At 33.6% G+C, this 23549-nt stretch overlaps 1 protein-coding gene and 1 pseudogene across 6 annotated transcripts in view; both read right to left on the bottom strand.

Moving 5' to 3' along the window:
- LOC149571917 (putative LRR receptor-like serine/threonine-protein kinase At1g07650) overlaps window positions 1–23549 on the bottom strand; it is a 736132-nt gene that overhangs the window by 393001 nt on the left and 319582 nt on the right. The window lies entirely within an intron of this gene.
- On the bottom strand, window positions 4142–4689 carry LOC149571918 (E3 ubiquitin-protein ligase SINAT5 pseudogene; annotated as a pseudogene).

Here is a 23549-nt window from a genome sequence, read left to right on the forward strand (position 1 = left end):
GTATCCTAGGAATATGCCTTCATCACCTTTGACAATAAATTTTCCTTTCCTAAATTCTTTCAAGATATGACATTTTCTACCAAATACTTTCAAGTAAATTATATTATGTTTGCAGCCATACCATAGTTCACGAGGAGTTTGATTTGTGTCTTTTCTTAGCTATACTATATTCAAGGTATGCACTACAATGTTGATTGCAACATTCTTTTCTATCATTAGTGGTCTTTCATGATCCATGATGAATCTATTCGTCCTTTTAGCTATACCATTGCATTGAGTTGTACCAGGGGCTTATACTTATCTTTTAATTCCTTTTTCAATGTAAAATTCATTGAGTTCATTGGAAATGAATTCAGCACCTCTATTTAATCTCAAACATTTCAACTTCTTTCTAGTTTATTTTTTTGCTCTTTGTAGATACCATTTGACTTTTTGAAAAGCTTCATATTTTTCTTTTAGATACATTATAGTCATCAGTCTAGAATAGTCATCAAAAATAATAATAATAACTTATCTCCACTATAACTCTCTATTCTAATAGGTCAAGCTAGGTGTTGGCTCCTCATTTAATAATTGTAAAATTAACCTAGAAACTAGACAATTACATCTAAGGCTAGCTAATTCGTATGATGGATGCACTCGAATGCAATCTTGGGCTAACTATAAGGCATAACTCCTTCTTCACTTCAGACTCTACAAAACCTAGGTGGGTTAACCTTGAGGTTCTAATTTATGGTTCTAGTGCAATTAAACATATAATCTAAACCTATTAACATCAAATGAAACCTCTATGTCTTCTGATACTTATGTACTATCATAGGAATGAGATAGTTACAAATCATAACCTATGAATCCATAAGCTAATTGAGGGCATTCTATTTTAGTTCTTCAAACATAAAATATAAGATTATTTAAATTTGATCTGATTTTACATGGGTGGGGAAAGTGGATGAAAACCAAGTATGGACAACAAACTAATGATCCTATAGCTGATCAGTGCCTCATCCATTGGGAAATTTAAAAATCTCTTTCATACATTTTGGATATTTAAGACACATATCCTATGCCAAGACTCCAAATCTATCCATTTACCTTGTAAATTGGATATCAATGTTCAATCTAAATCTCATTCTTAACTAATATCCTCCTCAATAAACCTGCAACCCTATTGATTTCCCTAAAGCATTTACATAATTTCTTGAATTATAAGCAATAATGAAATAACATACAGCCTTAAGGGACTAGAACTATGATCTAGGCTCTTTGTTAAAAGATCATAAAAAAATACAAATCACTGAGAAAGGAGACAAGAGTTAAAATGAAACTCAACACCTGCTATTCTTTGTATTGATTTCCTTGAAATAATACATGAAAACACATGAAATTGACTCACAAAATACCAAATAAATTAGATTATACAATACACATATGCTATCATATAGGGGAGAAAATGGTTGGAATGAGAAACTGATGGGATAAGAAGGGAGTATCATAGCTAAAGCAAAGCTTCACGGTTTGGAACCAGTACATACTAGATACTATGCATTCAGACTTCATCAATTCCATAAACCATTTTTGCTAAATGTTTTCATTCTAGAATTTCTTTTCCAATTTCCAACTCCTTGCTTTTCCCCCACTCTAAAATGAAAAAGAGAAAATCCATATATAGGATGAAAGAATTCAAGCCTAACCAAGAGATATTTCACATTTTCTCTTTTCATTCAAAAAATATATGATTCTTCAATCACGACTCTAACTTCAATCCTAAAATTCATCATAGCTGGAAAACAAATATCCCTCATAACTAAAAATTGGAGCTAAATTATGCTAGAATGGCACAATATTCTTAAAATTAACCCAATAGACCTTTTACCATGTGTTCTTACTAGGTCTATAACTATGTTCTCAATTTTCACCAATTTCACTGAGAAGGCCCAAATTTTACATTTTTTAGTATAACTTGAACTAGTGACTTCCTATGCAAAAATAAACTCTAGAATTAGAAAGTTCATATTCTTCCAATTTTGGTGATATATAATATTCCTATATTCACTTGACAAGAACTCCTAGAATCTTAGTTTGAAAAATCAGCTCTTGCTAGGGTTTGGAACTAGATTGTTGCAAATATTAAATATTTCCTAAAGTTTGCACTATAGGATATAACTTCAAATTTATTTAAACATTTGACCTGCATGTACTTTTTTGGGAAAGACATTAAAAAATTAATATTTTAAACATTGTTTGAAATTTACCTCGCTTTTCAATTTAGGTCAAACCTTGTTGACCACCCTGCCACATATCATCATGTGATTGGTTCATTTCCTACAAAGTCACCTAACAAACTCCATCTGGGTACCACATGGCATCATCTCATTTGTCCTATGTTTCACCATATCATTGTGCCATGTCATCCCCAGCTGGCTAGTTACCATGTCACATGGGTAAGTTTCTTGCAACTTTGCCTTGGTGACGTAGTGAATACCGTCAGATTTGACACAATGCATGAACTGGTGCCTTTTGATCTTAGACCACTACATTTCTTTTTGATTCACCACATGTTGCCACTTGTTAGATTCTAATTTTTCCTCACACTACTATCAGGTCCCACAACTCTTGCTAGTTTTTGAATTTTTTAGAAGGTCGCCATGTCACTTGCAAGAAGAAGCTCCCATTTTCTAGTGGTGAGATGGTGACCATTGGAATCTAGGCCATTTTTGGCACTTTCTCCATTAGTGTACTTGGTCAAAAGTTCCTCAGTCTTTGTGCTTGCTAGCTGTCCATGTCTTAAAGACATTTAGGATATTGTGTAAAGTTGTATTTAAACACCTAAAAGTATCTGAACATGGAAAATGTGGGATAAATCTTATTGTTCTTGTCTCCCCTCTTTGCATCTCCCATCTTTAATGGAAATTCTTGAAGTTTAGTTAGATGATGTTTCAAATAAATTTTTGTTTGGTCTTCTTTTTCTTTCCTCAATACCACTTTTGACATAAAATTCATTCACTAATTTTCTATCACATCCTCAAAATTTCTAAATAATTCCTCGCAATGCATGCTTCAATTCCAATCTCTTGAAAGCTTGTTTCATGGGAACCTTCTCTTGCTACAATCTTTGCACCATAGGCATTTCCATTTTGTAATGCAGCATGTGAAGTTCCATTCACCCGAATATCATAAGTGTAACAATCCTTTTTATAAATAAATTTATCATCATCATCAAGATAAGACTACTGTTGACAATGGCTAGAGGGGTAATGGTGATAAATACAAATGATATGATGAAGGGAATGGTGAGGAAGAGGCACATTCCTAGAAACAGGAATCAAGAATGATAACAACATTTTAATTTTTTCAACTTATTCTAAATGTTTGTCCACTTCTTCATCATTGTTCTCTTGCTTTGAATGCCTTGAATGGCCTTAGATTCCTTGAATCTTGGTACCACAAGACTACCAATATGAGAGAAACCTTGGACATCATGGCCACGTCTAAAAATAGTGTGCACAAGCATGTTGTTTCTCCTTTCACCATGGAGTTTCACCTCTCCTTTTACTTTGAAATATTCCATTGTTGACTCCTACCGCTTATTCTCACGATGATGAATGATTATAGAAAGCATCATTTCATTTTATTTTATTTAAAAAATATAGTCCCTCCATCTATTATTGGCCTCTTCTATGAACCACAATCCATAAATCTGAAAACTATGGCTTTTTGTTGCCTTCTATGCTTTTTCAACAACTGTAATTCTTTCTATTTAAAAATGGGCCTTTTCTCCAACGTGTCCTATATATGGTTTCACCTCATTTGTAGCTTCCACACTAGAGTCTCCTCTACAATTTATGGCACCCACTCTTTTCTACAAATAGATGAGTGAAGTGGAAAGAGGAACATTCTATGCTTAAACACCATTTACGTGCCTAGCTAGGAGGATTTTGACATGCTACATATTCAACTTCTAACTAGCAACATCTCCAAAAGATAACCACCACCATAGAAAATATTCATCACATGGAGCTCCCTATTTTTGCTACCGGTTATCTTCCCCTTCACGTGAATGTTCCAAGTTTTCTATATTTAGCACAAACAAGCTCAAAATCTTTCTCAAAACCACCTACCCTTGGGGCTTTACCTACCTATCCTAAAGGTGTTTGAGTGTTTGCATCCATGTTGCATTCTCAACTTCTCATTGGTTATATTTTAAGTATTGATGGTTGAAAATACAACCAGTGTGCACGTCACCTTTATGATTATTTCTTAAATGTGCAACTAGGGTTTTAACATCCCCTATTACAAAACACTCTAATCCTACATAGGGACAATTATATGGCCTAAAAATACATTGGGTCTCATGTTTAAGCTTATTGTAGTATGGAAACATTTATGGTCATCTAACAATGTAATACTTGCATGGTAACTCCAAAGATCTATAATCCTTTCAAAGGCTAGGCACAAAATGTCTCCAAGCTCTTGTCTTCAAGTAGGGAACTTTTTGAGAACTATAGACTTTTAGTTGGAACAAAGTGTGTGCCCATTATGAAACTAGTGAATAGGCAGGTATATAGAAGTCGTGTAGACAATGCACTCTTGGAGCATGTGGATAATACTAGCAATGGGAGAAACAATTGAATTACGAGCATTGCTATGATGATTGCCACTATTAACAACATTGTTGTTATTGTTTTTGTTGTTGTTGGAATTATTTTAGAATAACTAAGAGGGAGGGTGAATTAGTTATTCAAGGTCTAGATCTTCAAATAAATTTTTTTACAATTTAATGAACCCATAAAACATTATTAACCATGCATGCATTCATTGTGTATTAACTAAAACTGATATGTTACTGTCAAATCAACTTGTAGAAATGTAAAGCATGAAACATGACATGTCCATCAACATATTTGACACAATGATTTAACATGGAAACCCAATTTGGGAAAACCCACCAATAACATGCTATTCCTTTTTCACTCTTCTAAAGTAATGCCTTGTTAAATGCCAACCCTATTAAAGGTTACAATACACACTATTAAATGTGACCTAGTTAAGAGATTTCAATCACCCTGCTAAAAGTGAGCCTTGTTAGAGGACTTTAGGCCATTCACTTGGAAGGCCACCCTGTTAAAAGATTTTTCAATGACTGTTAATTCAACCTTACTCCAAAGGATTTACCCTAGGCTAATACAATTTTTAGAAAGTAACAATAGCTTTGATATAATACAACTTACAACTTTACTTGCAAATTAAATATCATTGTTCAATCCTCAACTCTACTTGGTGTCCAATCTTTATAGCTTTGATGGCTTGTTCACTCTTCAAGTATGCATCCTCTTTAAGCCTTCTTTCTTAGTATACCATTGTAGACTTCTTTACTTGAGTCACTTGATGAAGCAAAACCCTTTTCTTTCTCCTTATTAGATTTTTCCATAAAAAATCTCTAACTCTTTACTTCATGACTAGACATTCCTAGATATAGGAAATTAGAACACTTTTTCCACTCATTATCCATCACAAAAATTATGGTTTTCAATGGATTAGGTAGGATACAATGTATCTACCCCATATCTTGTCATTTGTAGAAACTTCACTTGGAATCCATTTGGAATCACCTCCAAAATAGTTTACATAAGATTCTATAACACCAGCTCATCAATCTTATCTTCCTCCTAATTTACAAGTTCCAAGAAAAAAAAATTTTCATCTTTTATTTGGTGAATCTTTGATCTTTGTCATAATGTGTTAGCTCAGCATTATCATCCTTCTAATTCTTGGCACATGTTGTTTTACTCAACATCTACTATAAAATCACTTGGTATCAATTGGATTTTACTAGCACTCAGCATCAACTAAAAGTTACTCAGCATCTACTAACTTGCTCAACATCTACTAACTTGCTTGACATCCACTAGAATTTTCTTTCACTTGGCTCCAACTGACCTTTTTTTTGGCTTGCACTAACTTTTCTCGACACCTACTATCCACTTGGTCAAGCTTGGCAAATGAAATTTGTTTAACTTTATTCTTCTGAACTATCTAAGTGTAGCTAGTCATTTTGTAACCTTAAGTAGATAATCAATACATTATGTTATCACTATCTTAACTGATTCTTGCACTTCAATACATAATCATAACTCAACCTTTCCTCTAGGTAATTTTGTTACATCTTGTTGATCAAATCCTCCTCATCAATCAACTAAGTGATAGTACTTGAAACATATAAGTAATTGTCTTACCAACATGTAACAGGTTTGACATCAGTGACAAAACAATGATTGAAACACACAGTCTTCTTCAACAATCTTTCTACTCAAATTATATTTTCAATAATATATCAACAATCTCCCTTTTTGGTATTGATGGTAAACCAAACTAATCAACTAGTCAAACAAATGATGAACATCTTGTTCCATCAAACTAACTAGGCTAAAAGAGTAAGACAATACCAAAAAGAGCACTTGTATTTGAAATTTCTCCCTTTATCAGTAGCTCCCTCTTCTAATTAAGATACAAAATATAAATCCCTCTTTTTGTTCTGATCCTTTTTTGTTCTAATTACTTTCTACTTTCTCCCTCTTTCTTTCTTTTAATCTTTTGATCTTTTGATGGTGTACTCTCTCCATTGTTCCTCTTGCACTTGATTAGTTTAATGTACTTTCTCTCTCCTTGACAACAATGCCAAAGATGTATACTCAACACTTGACATCTTTGATATATCCAGATGTAGTTTCTCCCTCTATCACCTTGCTTTTGACTAATTTGTAATTCTAGTTCTATGATTACTTTAGGCAATTCTTAAAGTAAGATCCACTGTATCAATTTATATAAAATAAATGTCAACTTGTTTGATGTAGGTTACTCCCGCTATCTTTTACATAGACTTTGACAGGGGTATCACCCCTATTTTACCTTCAAATACTCATAAGCATCTTTACATAATGATTTCATGAAGATATCAACAACTTTCTACTTTGTGTTAATATATTCCATCTTCACCTCTTTATCTTGAACTAATTCCCTTACATAGTGATACTTGATTGCAATGTGCTTTGTCTTTTTATGCATTATACGATTCTTTGATATATTGATAACACTTGTAGTGTCACAATAAAGTGTCATTGGCTCTATGATTTCTTCCTCCATTCCCTTAAGTAGCCACTTGATCCATACAATTTTTTTGTAGTTGATAGTAGCAACAACATACTCTACTTCAACAGTAGATTGGTAAGTACAACTCTACTTCTTGCTAGTCCACATAACAAGTCTTTTTCTTAAGAAGAATGTTCCTCCACTGGTGCTCTTTTTGTCATCGATATTTCTAGCCCAATCAGCATCAGTATAGGCTTTCAGTTCAAAATTTTCATTCTTCTTATAGTATAAACCAAACTCTTCTATTCCTTTCAAGTATCTCATTATCCTTTTCACAATCATCAAGTGATTCTCTCTAGGATTAGCAGAGAATCTTGCAACTATCCCCATAGCTAATGTAATATTAAATCTTTTGTGTACTACATATTGCAATTTTCCAATCATGGATCTGTATAATGTTTTATTTTCCTCAACTGAATCATCATTCTTTGATAGCTTAAGTGCTGTCACCATAGGTGTACTTACTAGTTTTGAATCCTCTAGTCCAAATGTCTTCAATATCACTTTGACATATTTTGACTGAGTGATATATACACCATATTTCAATTGATAAACTTGTAATCCCACAAAGAATTTGGTCTTACCCAACATTGACATTTCAAATTCTTGTTTCATCTAATTAGAAAACATCCTTACATAAGGCATCTTGTCCTCCAAATACGATATCATCAACAAATATTTCTAATAATATTATACCTTTTTCTTTATTTGTCTTCATGTGTTACTATCATATGTTCTTTCAAATCCAATTTTAACAAGATAAGTATGAAGTCTCTCATACCATGCTCTTGGTGCTTGTTTAAATCCATATAGGGCTTTTTGTAGTCTACATACCATGTTCTTATTATTTTTATCAACAAAACCTTCTGGCTATTCTATGTAGTATTCTTCTAATATGCCATTCAAAAATGTAGGCTTGGCATCCATCTAATAAACTTTGAAACCTTTATATGCAACATAAGTAAGCAGAATTCTCATTCCTTCCATTCTTGCAATAGGGGCAAATGTTTTACCATAGTTAATTCCTTCTTCTTGTGCATACCCTTTACAAACTAGTCTTGTTTTGTTTCTTGTCACTTCACCATTCTCATCTAACATGTTTTTGAATACTCATTTTGTGCCAATCACATTCTTGTCTTCTAGTCTATGAACTAAATTCCAAGTCTTGTTATTTTCTATCTATTGATTTTTTTCTTCCATAGCCTTGTACTAGTCATAATCTTCCAATGCATATCTCACTATCTTAGGTTCATTCCTACTTAACAAACATGATTCACTTCTTAATTTATTTATTTCCATTGGTCATGCATCTTTGTCTCTAATGATTTGATGTACAAGGTGGTGTCTTTTGACATATTTGGATAGTCTAGGCTCAGTTCTTGTGTCTATATTCTATCTCTTAGCTTTAGTATCACTACGTACATCTCTGTCAAGTGTTGCAACATCTCTTTCATGTGTGCTAATCTCAGGGTTAGATTGTGCATTTTCCTCACTCTACAACTCAACATTTGAATGCGATTCAACATTCTCAAGTTGTGATTTTGTAGTTGTTGAGATTTGTTGTTGGTTTGCAACATGATTTGTAGCATCTTCTTTAGTAGGCAAATGATTTGTATTCTTTTGGTTCTTTTGTAGGTTCAACCTCATGTACTTCCATGAACTCATCAAAATTCACATTTGCACTTTCCACAATTTTGTTAGTGTTAATATTTAAACACTTGTACAAGCTTTACTTCTTGTAGAATAACCAAGGAATATAACTTATTCACTCTTTGCATCAATCTTTCCTCTCCTAACATCTTTAAGAATATAGAATTTTTTTCCAAATACCTTAAAGCATTTCACATTAGGTGGATATCCATACCATAGTTCAAAAGGTGTTGATGAGTACCTTTCTTGACTTGCACATGGTTTAAGGTGTATATAATAGTACTTACAACTTTTCTCTAGTATTTTAAAGAAACATTCATCTCCATCATGAGTGTTCTAGCATAGTCCATTATAGACCTATTTCTTCTTTCAACAATTCCAATTTGTAGAGGGTTCCTAGGTGTAGATGTTTGTCTCTTGATTCCTCTATCATAAAATATCTCAAACTCATTTGAAGTGAATTCTCCTCCTCTGTCTAATCTCAAACATTTCAAACTCTCACCTATTTCTTTTTCCACTCTTGCCAAGTACCATTTAAGAATTTGATAAGCATCTAATTTTTGTTTTAAAAACATGACTGTCATCACCCTAGAGTAATCATGAACAAACAATATTATATACTTATATCCTTTGTAGCTTTGCACTTCAATAGGTCCACACAAGTTAGTATGAACAATTTCAAGTATTTCCTTAGAGGTATAAGATTTACTTTGTTACCTTGCCTAGCTAACATTGTTTTCACATTACATTTTCTAGTTTCTTAAACTTAGGAAAACCTCTAACTCTTTTCATGTTACTAATACTAATCAGATTATCAAAATTAACATGACATAATCTCTTGTGCCAAAGCCATACATCATCAAATTTTGCAATAAGACAAGTAGCATCTTCTATATCCAAATAAAACAGATTACTTCTAGCTTGATTTCCTTTTCCAATCAAGTTTCCATTTGTGTCATGTATCTTGGTTGATTTATTTTCAAAATCAACTTTGCATCCCATATTATTCAATTGTTACACACTTAACAAGTTATAATTCAATTCTTCAACATAATACCATTGTCACGTGAAATCTTTTCTATGACTTTGATAGATCCTTTTCCTTTTATCAAACATGGTGTATCAGTACCAAATCTTACACAATTTCCATCATAACAGGTTAAGGTAATGAACTTACTTTTGTCTACGGTCATGTGATGTGAGCATCCATTGTCAATGATCCATTTATCATTCTTGTTCACACAAGTCATAAGTGTAGTTTCCTCATCCTCATCAGATTCATCCTTCATTGCAGCATATACCACTTCATCATCATTTTCATCAGAGTCATGTTCATCAACAATGTAGCATGATTTCTTGCCTTTGTCTCTATAGTCTCTTCCATCATCTTCTCTTTTATTTTTTTTCTTTTTTCCTTCTCTTTAGCTCTTCTTCTATGTACATCTTGCAGCAATATGGCCAACTTAATTGCAATTGAAAAAAATGATAGGTAATTTATGACACATGCAAGGTAAGAATTACTAGGGCCCAAAGGCTCACCTAGCTATCCAAATCACCCTGCAAGAGTTAACACAACGGAAACAAATACAAAGAACATCAACTAGAGGAGGAAGAAGAGTGAATTATTTTTTTATTGATTCATCAAGATATCTTCTTACATGCCTAACTATAAAGCCTTCTAGGTTACGACCAATTAAAAATACATTCACATTCAAAGATCCAACTGAAAATTTGCACTTTCAGTTCTGCTCTCTAATCTTCTTCCCAAAAACTTCTCCAAAACTTCTCTTCAAAACCTACTTAACTCTAAGCCTAAACTCTCTATTTATACTTGCCAAAATAGCTTACAGAACATTCTAGAATATTACATAAGAGGAAGGTTGACCCAACAATGGTCTAGACTCATCCCAAGAAAAGATCTTAACATAAATGTCACAAATGAAATAAATATCACAAGTCATCTCGCAAAATCACATTCAAATACTAACACTCATCATACATTGGGTAACTCGGCACATGAAGAAACACTTAGCATGCACTGAGTAACTTGGCACATGAAGAAACACTTGGCATACACTGGGTAACTTAGCACATGGAAAAACACTCAACATATCCTGAGTAACTCAGCACATGAAGAAACACTCTGCATACACTAGGTAACTTGGCACATGAAGAAACACTCAGCATACCTTGAGTAACTCAACACATGAAGAAACACACAACATACACTAGGTAACTTGGTACATGAAGAAACACTCAACATACACTGAGTAACTTGGCACATGAAGAATCACTTGGCATACACTAGGTAACTTGGCACGTGAAGGAATGCTATAGTAACTTGGCACATGAAGGAAAATAGGTTACTAGGCACATGAAGAAAACACGGTTACTAGATACATGAAGAAAATAGGGTTACTAGGCACATGAAAAAAATAGGATCGATAGGCACATGAAGAAAACAAGATTGCTAGGCACATGAAGGAATTTTTAGGCACATGAAGGACTACTAGGAACATGAAGGAACTGCTAGGCACATGAAGGATTGCTAGGCACATGAAGGAACTGCTAGGTGAACAAAATGAGCAGGATAACAAGGCAAACTAGGATGCTCCTACATCAGACAACCAGGGTTGAAAGAAATGATTATCCCAAATCATTGAGATGTCCCAACCTCAAATTGAGAAATCCATGAAGCATCTTTAATAGGTCTATTCTTCCACTTCACCAAATATTCATAGTAATATTTTCCTCTTGCACTCTTGCCAACTCTCTGATCCAATATCTGTTCAACTTCCTCAATCTGTTTCTTAGGATAATCATTTGGTATAACAACTTCATCCTTTGACTCATGATACTTATAAAAATTAACATATTAAATATAGGAGATATATCCATGTCATCAGGTAGCTCAACTTCATAAGAATTACCACTATCAAACTTCTTTAGGATCTTACAAGGTCCAAATTTCTTCATCTTCAGCTTGCTATATGTTCCAACTGGGAATCTTCCTTTCTTTAGATGAACCATCACCTCATCACCAACTTAAAAATAATGTTGTCTTCTAGACTCGTCAACATTCTCCTTATACTTCTAATTGCTTTGTTCCAACCTCAACTTCACTTCCTTATGCAAAGACTCCATAAAATCAGCAAATTCTTCTCTTGCGGTGCTTTTCTTTTCTTCACCAACAACATCTCTCAAATCTAATATACCTCTAGGATGCATTTTGGTAACAATCTCAAAAGGTGTCTCCTCTATACTCCTATTCACAGAATTGTTATATGCAAATTCAGCTTGTGCCAATACCATCTCCCAATTACTCAGCTTATTCCCAACTAAACATCTTAGCAAATTATCCAAGCTTTTATTCACAACCTCTGTCTATCCATCTGTTTATGGATGGAATGTAGAACTAAACTTCAATTTAGTACCCATCGTCTTCCACAAAGTCTTCCAAAAATAACTAACAAACTTACTGTCTCTATCTAAAATAATGCTTCTTAGTAATCCATGCAATCTCACAATCTCTTTAAAGAAAAGTTCAGCAACATGCTCAACATCTGATGTCTTCTTACATGGTATAAAATGAGCCATCTTAGAAAATATGTCCATTGCAATAGATATAGAATCATACCCCTTCACTGTTTTAGGCAATCCAAGAACAAAAATCCATACTAATGTTAGTCCAAGGTTTCTCAAGAATAGTAATAGGTGTATACAAACCAATATTTTGACTCACTCCCTTTGTAACTTGACAAACTCCACAACTCTTTACAAATTTCTGAACATCCTTATACATTTGTGGCTAATAATATTTCTCTTTTAGCAAACTCAATGTCTTATCAATTCCAAAATGTCTAGCTAATCCACCACTATGCTTTTCTTTAATCAAATTCAACCTCATAAGACTTCTAGGAATATGCAACTGAATACCTTTGAACAACATAACTTCTTGAATGAAATACTCATCATACTTACTTATGTGATCTGTCAGATTTGGTGCTCTGCACTCTCTCCATGGCTCAAAAAAATCAGGATCAACATCATATAACTATTTTATCTCATCAAAACCAAGAACTTCAACCTTCATTTCAATCAATAAAGGATATCGTCTACTCAATGCATTAGCAACTTTGTTAGTAACTCCACTCTTATGCTTGATCACAAATGTAAAACTCTGCAAATACTCAACTCACTTCATATGTCTTTGATTTAATTTATGTTGACTTCCCAAGTATTGTAAATCTTTATGATCAATATACAACACAAACTCCTTAGGCATCAAATAATGTCTCCACTTTTTCAATGCTTGAACAATAGCATAAAACTCTTGATCATACATAGAATATTTTCTTTTAGCATCATTCAACTTTTCACTAAAGAAAGCAATAGGCTTACCTTCTTGACTTAATACAACTCCTATTGCATTACCACTTGCATCACATTCAACTTGAAATACTTTTTTCAAATTAGGTAAAGCCAATATAGGTAATTCAGAAACCTTTTGTTTCAAAGTCTCAAAACTCTTATAAGCTCCATGTGTCCACTTGAATTCCTTTTTATCTTCCCTCACTGTTTCAGTCATAGAATTACAAACAACACTGAAATTCTTTATAAAATTTCTATAAAAACTAGCCAAACTATGAAATGATCTTACTTCACTCACATTATTAGGTGTAGGCCATTCCAAAATTGCTTTAACCTTCTCAAGATCCATCTTCAAATCATTAGTTGAGATCACAAATTCTAGATACACAATCTCTTCTTGCATAAAAGAACACTTTTTAAGATTAATCAACAACTTTTCCTCTTTCAACCTGTGTAATACTTTTCTAATATGTTCAAGATGTTCTTCCTTAGTCTTATTAAATATCAGAATATCATCTAAATAAAAAATCACAAACTTACCCAAGAATCTTTTCAGAACTTCATTCATCAACCTCATGAAAGTACTAGGTGCATTAGTCAAACCAAAAGGCATAAGCAATCATTCATACAAACCATCTTTTGTCTTGAAAGTAGTCTTCCATTCATCACCTTCTCTAATTCTGATTTGATGATAGCCACTCTTCAAATCAATTTTTGTAAAATACTTTGCTCCAATCAAACAATCCATTATTTCATCCATCCTTGTCATAGGAAACATATATTTTACTATTATCTTGTTAATGGCTCTAGAATCAGTACCATTCTCCATTCTCCATTCCTTTTAGGTGCTAATACAGTAGGTACAACACATGGACTCAATCTTTCTCTGATCAAACCTTTCTGCAATAACTCATGCACTTGTTTGTTAAGTTCTTCATTCTCTATAGATGTCAATCTATATGGTGCTTTGTTTGGCAAACTAGCTCTAGGGATCATATCCATACAATAACTTATGCTTCTTATTGGAGGTAAACCATCAGGAATATCATGAGCAATAATTTCTTTATACTCATTCAAAAACTCTACAATTTCTTCTAGCACTTAGTCAATACTACCATCTATCATTTGGTCACCACTGACTAGCACTCAATTAACACTATTTTATTGCACTCGGTCTCCATTGAAAAAACTCAATTTTCTTGGAATTATAGAAAAATAGACTTGATTCCTTTTCATTTCCTTTTCAAATTTTTTCCCATTAACCATGCAAATTTTTATAGCAGTACAATTAACCTTATCTAGACTTTCGATCAAAGGCAACAACGTTTGTTTCTTCCCATTTACCCAAAGAGTATATTGATTCAATCTTCTGTCATGTACAACATATCTATCATATTGCCAAGGTCTACCCAACAAAATATGAGAACAATCTATGAGTATAATATCACACAAAACTTCAACAAAGTAATGTCTAATTTTAAACTTCACAAGGCATTTCTCACTTACCAATATTTTATGCTCATCTTTGATCCATGAAACATGATAAGGTTTGGGATGTTTCAGCCTCTGCAACTACAACTTTGTAACTAGCTCTTCTAATACCAGATTTGTAGAACTTCCACTGTCAATGATCACTTTACAACATTTTTCAGCCATCTTACATCTTGTCTTGAAAAAACTTCTCCTTAAAATAGGTTCCTCATCACCTCCCTTATTACATAAGGTTCTTCTCACCATCAAATTTTCTCTAGCTTTAGGTCCACTTGGTGAACCCTCATCATCTTCTTGAATCATAGCATTTCTATTACCTTGCCTACTTTTAGAAGATCTACATTCAAAGGATCTATGCCCTTTTTTTCCACATCTAAAACAATTACCATGAAATCCACCTCTAGAATAAGAATTACCTCTTCCTCGATAAGAATTAGTGCGTCCTCAGTAAGAATTACCACTTTTCCATTTAGTCTTGCCTTTTTCATCATTCTTCCATTCATGTTTGCCTTTATCCTACATAGAACTGCCAGATCTACCACTTTCTTCATAATATCTACCTCTGCCTCTCGAGAATCTACCACCTCTACCTCTTTGTCTTTGTTCATGCTTCTTTGTCAAGATCTCCTCAGCTTTCAAGGCATATTGATATGCTTCTTCTACACTTTCCAACTTCACAAAACTTATTTCATCTTGTATTCTAGATCTCAATCCATTAATGTACCTTGCAATTTTCTCAACATCATCATCCACATGTCCAGATCTGATGTCTAATCTATAGAATTCCTTGGTATATTCTTTTACAATCATGTCCTTTTGTTTCAAATTTTCCATCTTTCTCAACAAGGTAACTTGGTAATCAACAGGAAAGAATTTGTTCTTTACCTTGTTCACCATCTTTGGCCAAGTTCTGATCTTCTCCTCTCCTCTCCTTTGTCTATTAGTTTACAAGTGCTCCCACCATAGTGATGCATGACCTTTCAACCTAGTGACTGTAATCTTCACATTAGGAGTGTTTTCATACTCAAAGAACTTCTCCATATTAGAGATCCAATCCAGCATAATGTTGGTATCCTAATTTCCATCATAAGGAACAACTTCTACAGTAGGTTTTGAATTTTCCCTAGACAATACTCACAACAATCTTTCCTCATCTTGATCTTCTTCAGGTTTTTGGATTATGGTTTGGTGCTACTGCTTCATCATCACTTACATCATCAAGATGTGCTACTCTCCTCTGGGCTGTCTCCACAAAATCTAATCTAGTTACAATTTGTCTCAAATGATCCAATATAGCATTATCAACATTATTTCCTCTACCATGAACCATCTTCACAAATCAGGTTCCTGCAAGATCGTAACCCTCTGCAAGTTATAGGTCAAATCCACAGACTTGCCACCCTACAACCAAATCCAAATCAGGGTTCCACATGATCCAATCTCCACAAGGATGAACTTGAAGCTTTGATACCAACTAACATAGGCAAGGTAAGAATTAGTAGGGCCCAAAGGCTGACCCAACTATCCAAACCACCCTGCAAGAGTTAACAAAATGGAAATGGACACAAAGAACATCAACCAAAGGAGGAGGAAGAGTGAATTATTTTGTTATTGATTCATCAAGATATCTTCTTACATGCCTAGCTATAAGGCCTTTTGGGTTATGACCAATTAAAAATACATTCACATTCAACGATCCAACTACAAATTCACACTTTTAGTTCTTCTCTTTAATCGTCTTCCCAAAAGCTTCTCCAAAACTTCTCCAAAACTTCTTCTCTTCAAAACCTACTTAACTCTAAGCCTAAACTCTCTATTTATACTTGCCAAAATGGCTTACAAAACATTCTAGAACATTACATAAGAGGAAGGCCAACCCAACAACAATCTGGATTCATCCCAAGAAAAGATCTTAACATAAATGTCGTGAATGAAATAAATCTTGCAAGTTGGCTCACAAAATCACATCCAAATATTGACACTCAACATACACTAGGTAACTCAGCACATGAAGAAACACTTAGCATGCACTGAGTAACTCGGCACATGAAGAAACACTCATCATACACTGGGTAACTAGGCACATGAAGAAACACTCAGCATACCCTGAGTAACTCGGCACATGAAGAAACACGTGGCATACACTGGGTAACTCGGCACATGAAGAAACACTCAACATACACTAAGTAACATGACACATGAAGAATTACTCAGCATACACTGGGTAACTTAGCACATGAAGGAATGCTACAGTAACTCGACACATGAAGAAAAATAGGGTTACTAGGCACATGAAGAAAATAGGGTTACTAGGCACATGAAGAAAATAGGATTGCTAGGGACATGAAGAAAATAGGATTGCTAGGCACATGAAGGAATTGCTAGGCACATGAAGGACTTATAGGCACATGAAGGACTGCTAGGCACATGAAGGAATTACTAGGCACATGAAGGACTACTAGACACATGAAGGAATTACTAGGCACATGAAGGAACTGCTAGGTGAACAAAATGAGCAGGATAACAAGGCAACCCAAGATGCTCCTACATCAACTTACTTTTGAACTTTCCTTTTCCTCTATGAAATCTTCTCGCTAGTAATGCTTCCAATTGTTTAATCTCTTACTAATTTGTGTTACTATCACTGGATGCATACTTTATCTTTCTTTTCTTCTTCTTCTTTGGCTTTACCTCCTTAGAACCCTTCAATAAATATTTTTCTTTGAAAGCTAATTCAATACTCTCTAATCTGTAGTTGTCAAAATTAGATAGCTCAAAAGTAGTGAGTCTTCCTACTAGACCTTCAAGGGTTAGATAATTTCATGGTATGCATCTTAGCTCTTGGATTGTAGATACTCTAATGGAACACACAAGTAACAATATTCTCAAGAATTTACTTAGCATAGTATCATCATTTATTTTACTAGTAGCACCTTTTATTTTACTAACAACTTCTTTTATTCTAACAACATATTGAGCAATATTCTCACCTTCTTCCATTCTCATGTCATCAAACTTACCTCTAAAGATCTCTAGCTTGGCTCTTTGAACATTTTTTCTCCTCTATAGATGTTGTCTAGGGTATCCCACATCTTCTTTACATTGTTAATACCTTTGATATCATCAAATTTGGCATAGCTTAGGATAGAGGCAATCTCCAACATTAGCTAATTGTGTTCTTTCTTTTTCTTCAAATCTCTAGCAGTTAGGGCCCCTACTGGATCAAAATGTTCTACTACAATGCAAGATTGTGCATAATCTCTAAGTCCTCTAAGGTGTAGTTTCATCAAACTTTTCCTTGTAGAAAAGTTATCTCTTTTGAGATTGGGTACCTCTCTTTTTGACATATTGATCTTTGTACTTCTAGTACTTTAAAACTAATCCTCTTAAGAAGATGACTCTAATACCAATTGTTCGAATTCTTTTAAAATAACTAAGAAATGGGGGATGAATTAGTTATTCAAGGTTCAGATGTACAAATAAAACTTTTCACAATTCAATGAACCCATAAAACATTCTTAACCATGCATGCATTCATTATGTATTAACTAAAATTGATATGTTACTATCAAATCAATTTGCATAAATGTAAAGCATTAAACACAACATATCCATCAACACATTTGACACAATGATTTAACATGAAAACCCAATTTGGAAAAATCCACCAATAACATGCTACTCCTTTTTCACTCTTCCGAAGTGATGCCCTATTAAAGGCCAACCCTATTAAAGGTGACAATATGTTGGTCTCAGATTGGTTTTGACAATTGAGTGTCAACACACTTAACCAATTCTTAAGTTGATGCTAAGTATAATACAAATTCTGAGCTATAGTGTGTGTTGAGTGAACTTTAAGTTCCAAGAAAGTATCAAGTGTCGAGTGATAAGTGATGTTGAGTCACTATAGGTGCTGAGAAAAGTATAGATGTTGAGTGAAATAGAATTACTATAAGAGCCGAGTGAGATAGAATTCCTATATGTGCCAAGCATCAAAAATTAGTAAGTGTTGAGTAACACAAAATCAACATATGAGTTTGTGTCTTCACAAACTCAGATGTAAACCATTTTTTAGCCAACTTAGGATGAATCTCAAAGGATCTTGAAGATAAGATCAAATCTTTTGCATTACCTATGTAATCAACATGCAGCCAATAAGAAAAATGGAGAAAGCATGCAACCAATAGGAAAAGTGAAAGAATTGAGTGGAAAAAGAAGAATGAATATTTATCATAGATTCATGCCTAACCCTAAGTCTTTGAAGCCTTTAAAAGGAGGAAAAAACCCCATTATGTGTGCACATGTGTGAGAGTTTATGGGAGAATGCTAGGGAAGTGCAAAGAGGTGTAAAGACTTAGAAAAAGTAGAATAGTATTGTAGAATTCAGTTGAATCAAGAACAAAGTATCAGAATTTTGAGAAGGGACATATCAGATCAAGGAACGATCGGAGCAGATAGAGAAGAAAAAGGATCTAGAATTAGAAATTGAAGATTGCAAGTCATCAGGTCAAGAGTTTCTAATACTCTCTAGCCATTATATTAGGAATGAAAAATCCTATGATGATAGGTTGGTATAACAGCCATGTTGTAAGGCTTTCAACAAGGTGCTAAATCCTTTAACAAGGTAAAATTCCAAGTGAGCTTTTGTAAATCCTTTAACCAGGTCACTTTTAATAGGGTGTAATGTACAGGGAAAACCATTGGAAGTGGTTAAACTTTGTAAGCTTAAATAGTTACATATTGTTGCAGTGATACCTTGTGGGTGTCATCCCCACCCCAGTTTTACCTTCTCATTTTTGGAGGGGTTCTGAGTTACCAAAATATTGTGTTATCTATTTTCATGCATGTCTTTACTTTCATCCTTATTAGATGAATTAGATGTATGTGAATGATTTCAGCTGAAAAAGTTTTAAAATGTTAAAGTTAGTTACTTTTGATTCAACCCCCCCTCAGAAGTAAATCTTCCTACTTGTAAATTCTAATGCAATACACACTGTTAAATGTGACCCGGTTAAGAGATTTTAGTCACCCTATCAAAAGTGAGTCTTGTTAGAGGACTTTAGGCCATTCAATTATAAATCCACCTTGTTAAAGGATTTTACAATGATTGTTAAGTCAACCTTACTCCAAAGGATTTACCCTAGGCTGATACAATTGTTAGAAAGTAACAGTAGAGCTTTGATCTTACAAATTACAAATCATTGTTCAATCCTCAACTCTGCATGGCTTCAAATCTTTGTAGCTTTGATAGCTTGTTCACCCTTCAAGCATTCATCCTCTTTAAGCCTTCTTGCTTAGTATGTCATTGCAGACTTCTTTACTTGGGTCATTTGATGAACCAAAACCCCTTTCCTTCTCCTTATCAGAATTTTGCATCAAAACTCTCTAACTCTTTGCTTCATGAATAGACATTCCTAGATATAAGAAATTAGAACACTTTTTCCACTCATTATCCATCACCTAAAATTAGGGTTTTTGATGGATTAGGTAGGATACAATGTATCTACCCTATATCTTGTCACTATCAATCTTATCTTTAAAGATTTTGCACCACCAACTCATCAATCTTATCTTCCACTCGATTCACAAGTTCCAAGAAAACAAACTTTTCAGCTTTTATTTTGTGAATCTTTGATCTTTGTCATAATGCAGTAGCTCAACATTATCATCCTTCTGATGCTTAGCACATACTACGTTAATTGGCATCTACTGTAAAATCACTTAGCATCAACTAGATTTTATTGGCATTTGGCATCAACTAAAAATTACTTTGCATCTACAAACTTTATCATCATCTACTAGCTTACTTGACATCCATTAGAATTTTCTTTCACTTAGCTCCAACTGACTTTTTGCTTAGCTTGCACTAACTTTTCTTAGCACCTACTATCGACTTTGTCAAGATCTGCAAATGAACTTTGTTTAACTTTATTCTTTTGAACTTTCTAAGTGTAGCCAGTCATTTTGTAACCTCAAGTAGATCATCAATACATTATGTTATTACTATCTTAACTAATTCTTGCACTTCAATACATAATCATAACTCAACCTTTCCTCTAGGTACTTTTGTTACATCTTGTTGATCAAATCCTCCTCATCAATAAACTAAGTGATAGTACTTGAAATATATGAGCAATTGTCTTAGCAGCATGTAGTAGGTTTGATATCAGTAACAAAACAATGATTGAAACACATAGTATTCTTCAACAATCTTTTTAATCAAATGATCTTTTCAATCAAATATCAACAATTGTTACTGGGATTCTTAACAAGAGGGTGTTGCATTTTTTCATCATCACATTCAAAAACATGAAGATTATATTGATGAATTTTATTGTTATTTAGAGCTTTACTTTTAGCCCAAGTAGCCATATTAATGTAGTGACTCACTCAAGATGCCTACCAACCTCGCCATTCATTTTAGTTTGATGCAATTAGTCACACCCTAAAAGTGGGTTTGGCTAAAAAAAATTGTTTCCAAATAACTAAACTGTCAAATTGATCCATTAGTCATCTGATATTCATTGAAAACTATTCAACCACTGAACCATCCATTAAAAACTCATTTTATCATTAATCTACAAACTATCAATTTAATGCCTAAAGGCCCTTTGACTAGCTTTAAAAACTAACAAAAACATCTGACTAGGCTTTGAAATCAAACATGTTGATCCTTTGTTCTACATTCTTGCACCCTGTCAAATCTCATCTCATTACAAATTCTCAGTCAAAAGATATTGACCATCAAAGTTGCCTTCTTAGAATTGCCTACAGAAAAACATGTTAGAAAACCACAAAATGTGTTTGGATTTAACTTTAAAAATAGGGCAAACTAGTACTTGGGGAAATGAAAATTGGGGAACTTGTTCACTGTCATGAGGATAATATGAATCTACAATTAGGCCTCATGAAAAATAATAGGACGCAAATGGTGAGCAATCAAAGTAGGCTACTCAAAATTTGAAGACTGGAAACAATAGCATAAAATCATTTTTTCCAAATCAAATGGACCTAGGAAAATGTGTAGATGGATTTGTCAAGACTTGCAAATTGGCACACTTAAAGAATCTTCAAAGTACAAAATAGTGGTATAATATATTAAATCTCACCTATCATAGATTCAAAGATATGACATCACAAACAAGGGTACCAACCAATCTACACGTTATGACACCAGTAAAAGTTACAAATTGCATATGGAATCACATTTGAAAACTGATCAAACATATTCGTCATAAGCTCAAAAATGAAACATATAAAATCTCTAACCTCTGGAATGTAATGCAAAAGGAATTTTCTCATTTTGATTAGCTAGGTCAAAGTTATGACAAGTCAAATAGGGCCTCCTAGAATTATGATCAATTCACATCAGCATGATAGCAATAAATGACCAACTTTGAGGAATTCAAAACCTAGCGAAATAGATTCAAAATGACTCAAAATTTGAAAAATAGGTTCTCTGATATGGACAGTAAACACTCCCAAAGTGGTGATTCATGAAACATTACTGGTGTTAGGATTAAATCATGTACAAAAATAGCAATTACATGCAAATATAACCAATATCAAAAAATAATAGATCATAGTGAAAAGAACACAAGACACCAAGATTTAACGTGGTTCACCCAATCCCTAGGTTGTGTCCACAAAATAGCAAGTCCAATATTATTATGATCTATTGATTACAACCTAATTACAATCTATAATCCCTTACATCTCAATACCACTACAAGAACCAATTATGCATCACTACAATAAAATAATCCCTAACCCTAAGCCCTTTTATATAGGTATTTTTATGCCACTTTAGGGTTACAACATGTCAGCCATATGTCGGCCACAACATCGGCCACAACCCAAAAATTTGTGAGGTATGTACAGTACTTCCTTGATCAGTCACAACAAACTAACAACTGGGTGCAAGATATTCAATCACAAACAAGGCCTCATGTCACTATTTGACACTTGGGTAAAAATGTAGGATTGGACATTGCTCAAAATGGGACTTCACAAAATGGCTTGGAATGGCAATTTATCATTATGGAATGCATAGAGATACTAAACTCAAGGTGTTATAAATATTAAACACCTCTTAGGCCTCAAACAGACAGTCGAGCACACACACATTAAAAATGTTTATAGGACTTGATTTTCTAAATGGTACTCAAAATTAGGGTTGCAATTTTGAGTCCCAACACTAGGAATACCTCTTACTCTTCTATTTTTGCTTATCTTAACTAGGCTATCAAAGTTTACATGACATAATATTTTGTGCCATAATCAACTTTCACTAAGATCTAGATAGAATAAATTACCTTTTTTTTGTTTGCTAGATCCAACTAGATTTCCTTTTCTATCCAGTAATTTTGTCTTCCCATTCATAAATTCTACCTTGAATCCAATGTTATTCAAATGTGCCACATTTAGTAGATTGTTCTTTAGTCCTTCAACCCAATAAACATTGTCACAAATAATTTCATTGTTAATGAGATACATCCTTTTCCTTTTATGCAACAAGGTTCATTGCTTCCAAATTTCACATTACCATCATTAAAATATTCCATGTCCTCAAACTTTATTTTATCTCCAAACATATGATGTGGTATCCACTACCAATAATCCATGTATCATTTTTTCTAACATGAGAGATAAGTACCATCTTATCTCCTTCATCATCAAATTCATCATTGACAAAAATACATACCATTTCATCTTCACTATTATTAGAATCTTTAGCCATAAAACAAGATTTCTTACCTTTTTTCTTGTAGCCCCTATAATTTTTTAATTCCTTCTTGTCTTTGTACTTATTACTTTTATTTTCATCCTTGTTTTCTCTATTTGGGTACCTAGCAACAATGAGACTAACTTCTTCACAAGAAAAGTAGATT

This window comes from Cupressus sempervirens, chromosome 2 (genome assembly GCF_028749045.1).
Source record: "Cupressus sempervirens isolate cs-2001-9-10 chromosome 2, ASM2874904v1, whole genome shotgun sequence".
NCBI classification, from domain to species: Eukaryota; Viridiplantae; Streptophyta; class Pinopsida; order Cupressales; family Cupressaceae; genus Cupressus; species Cupressus sempervirens.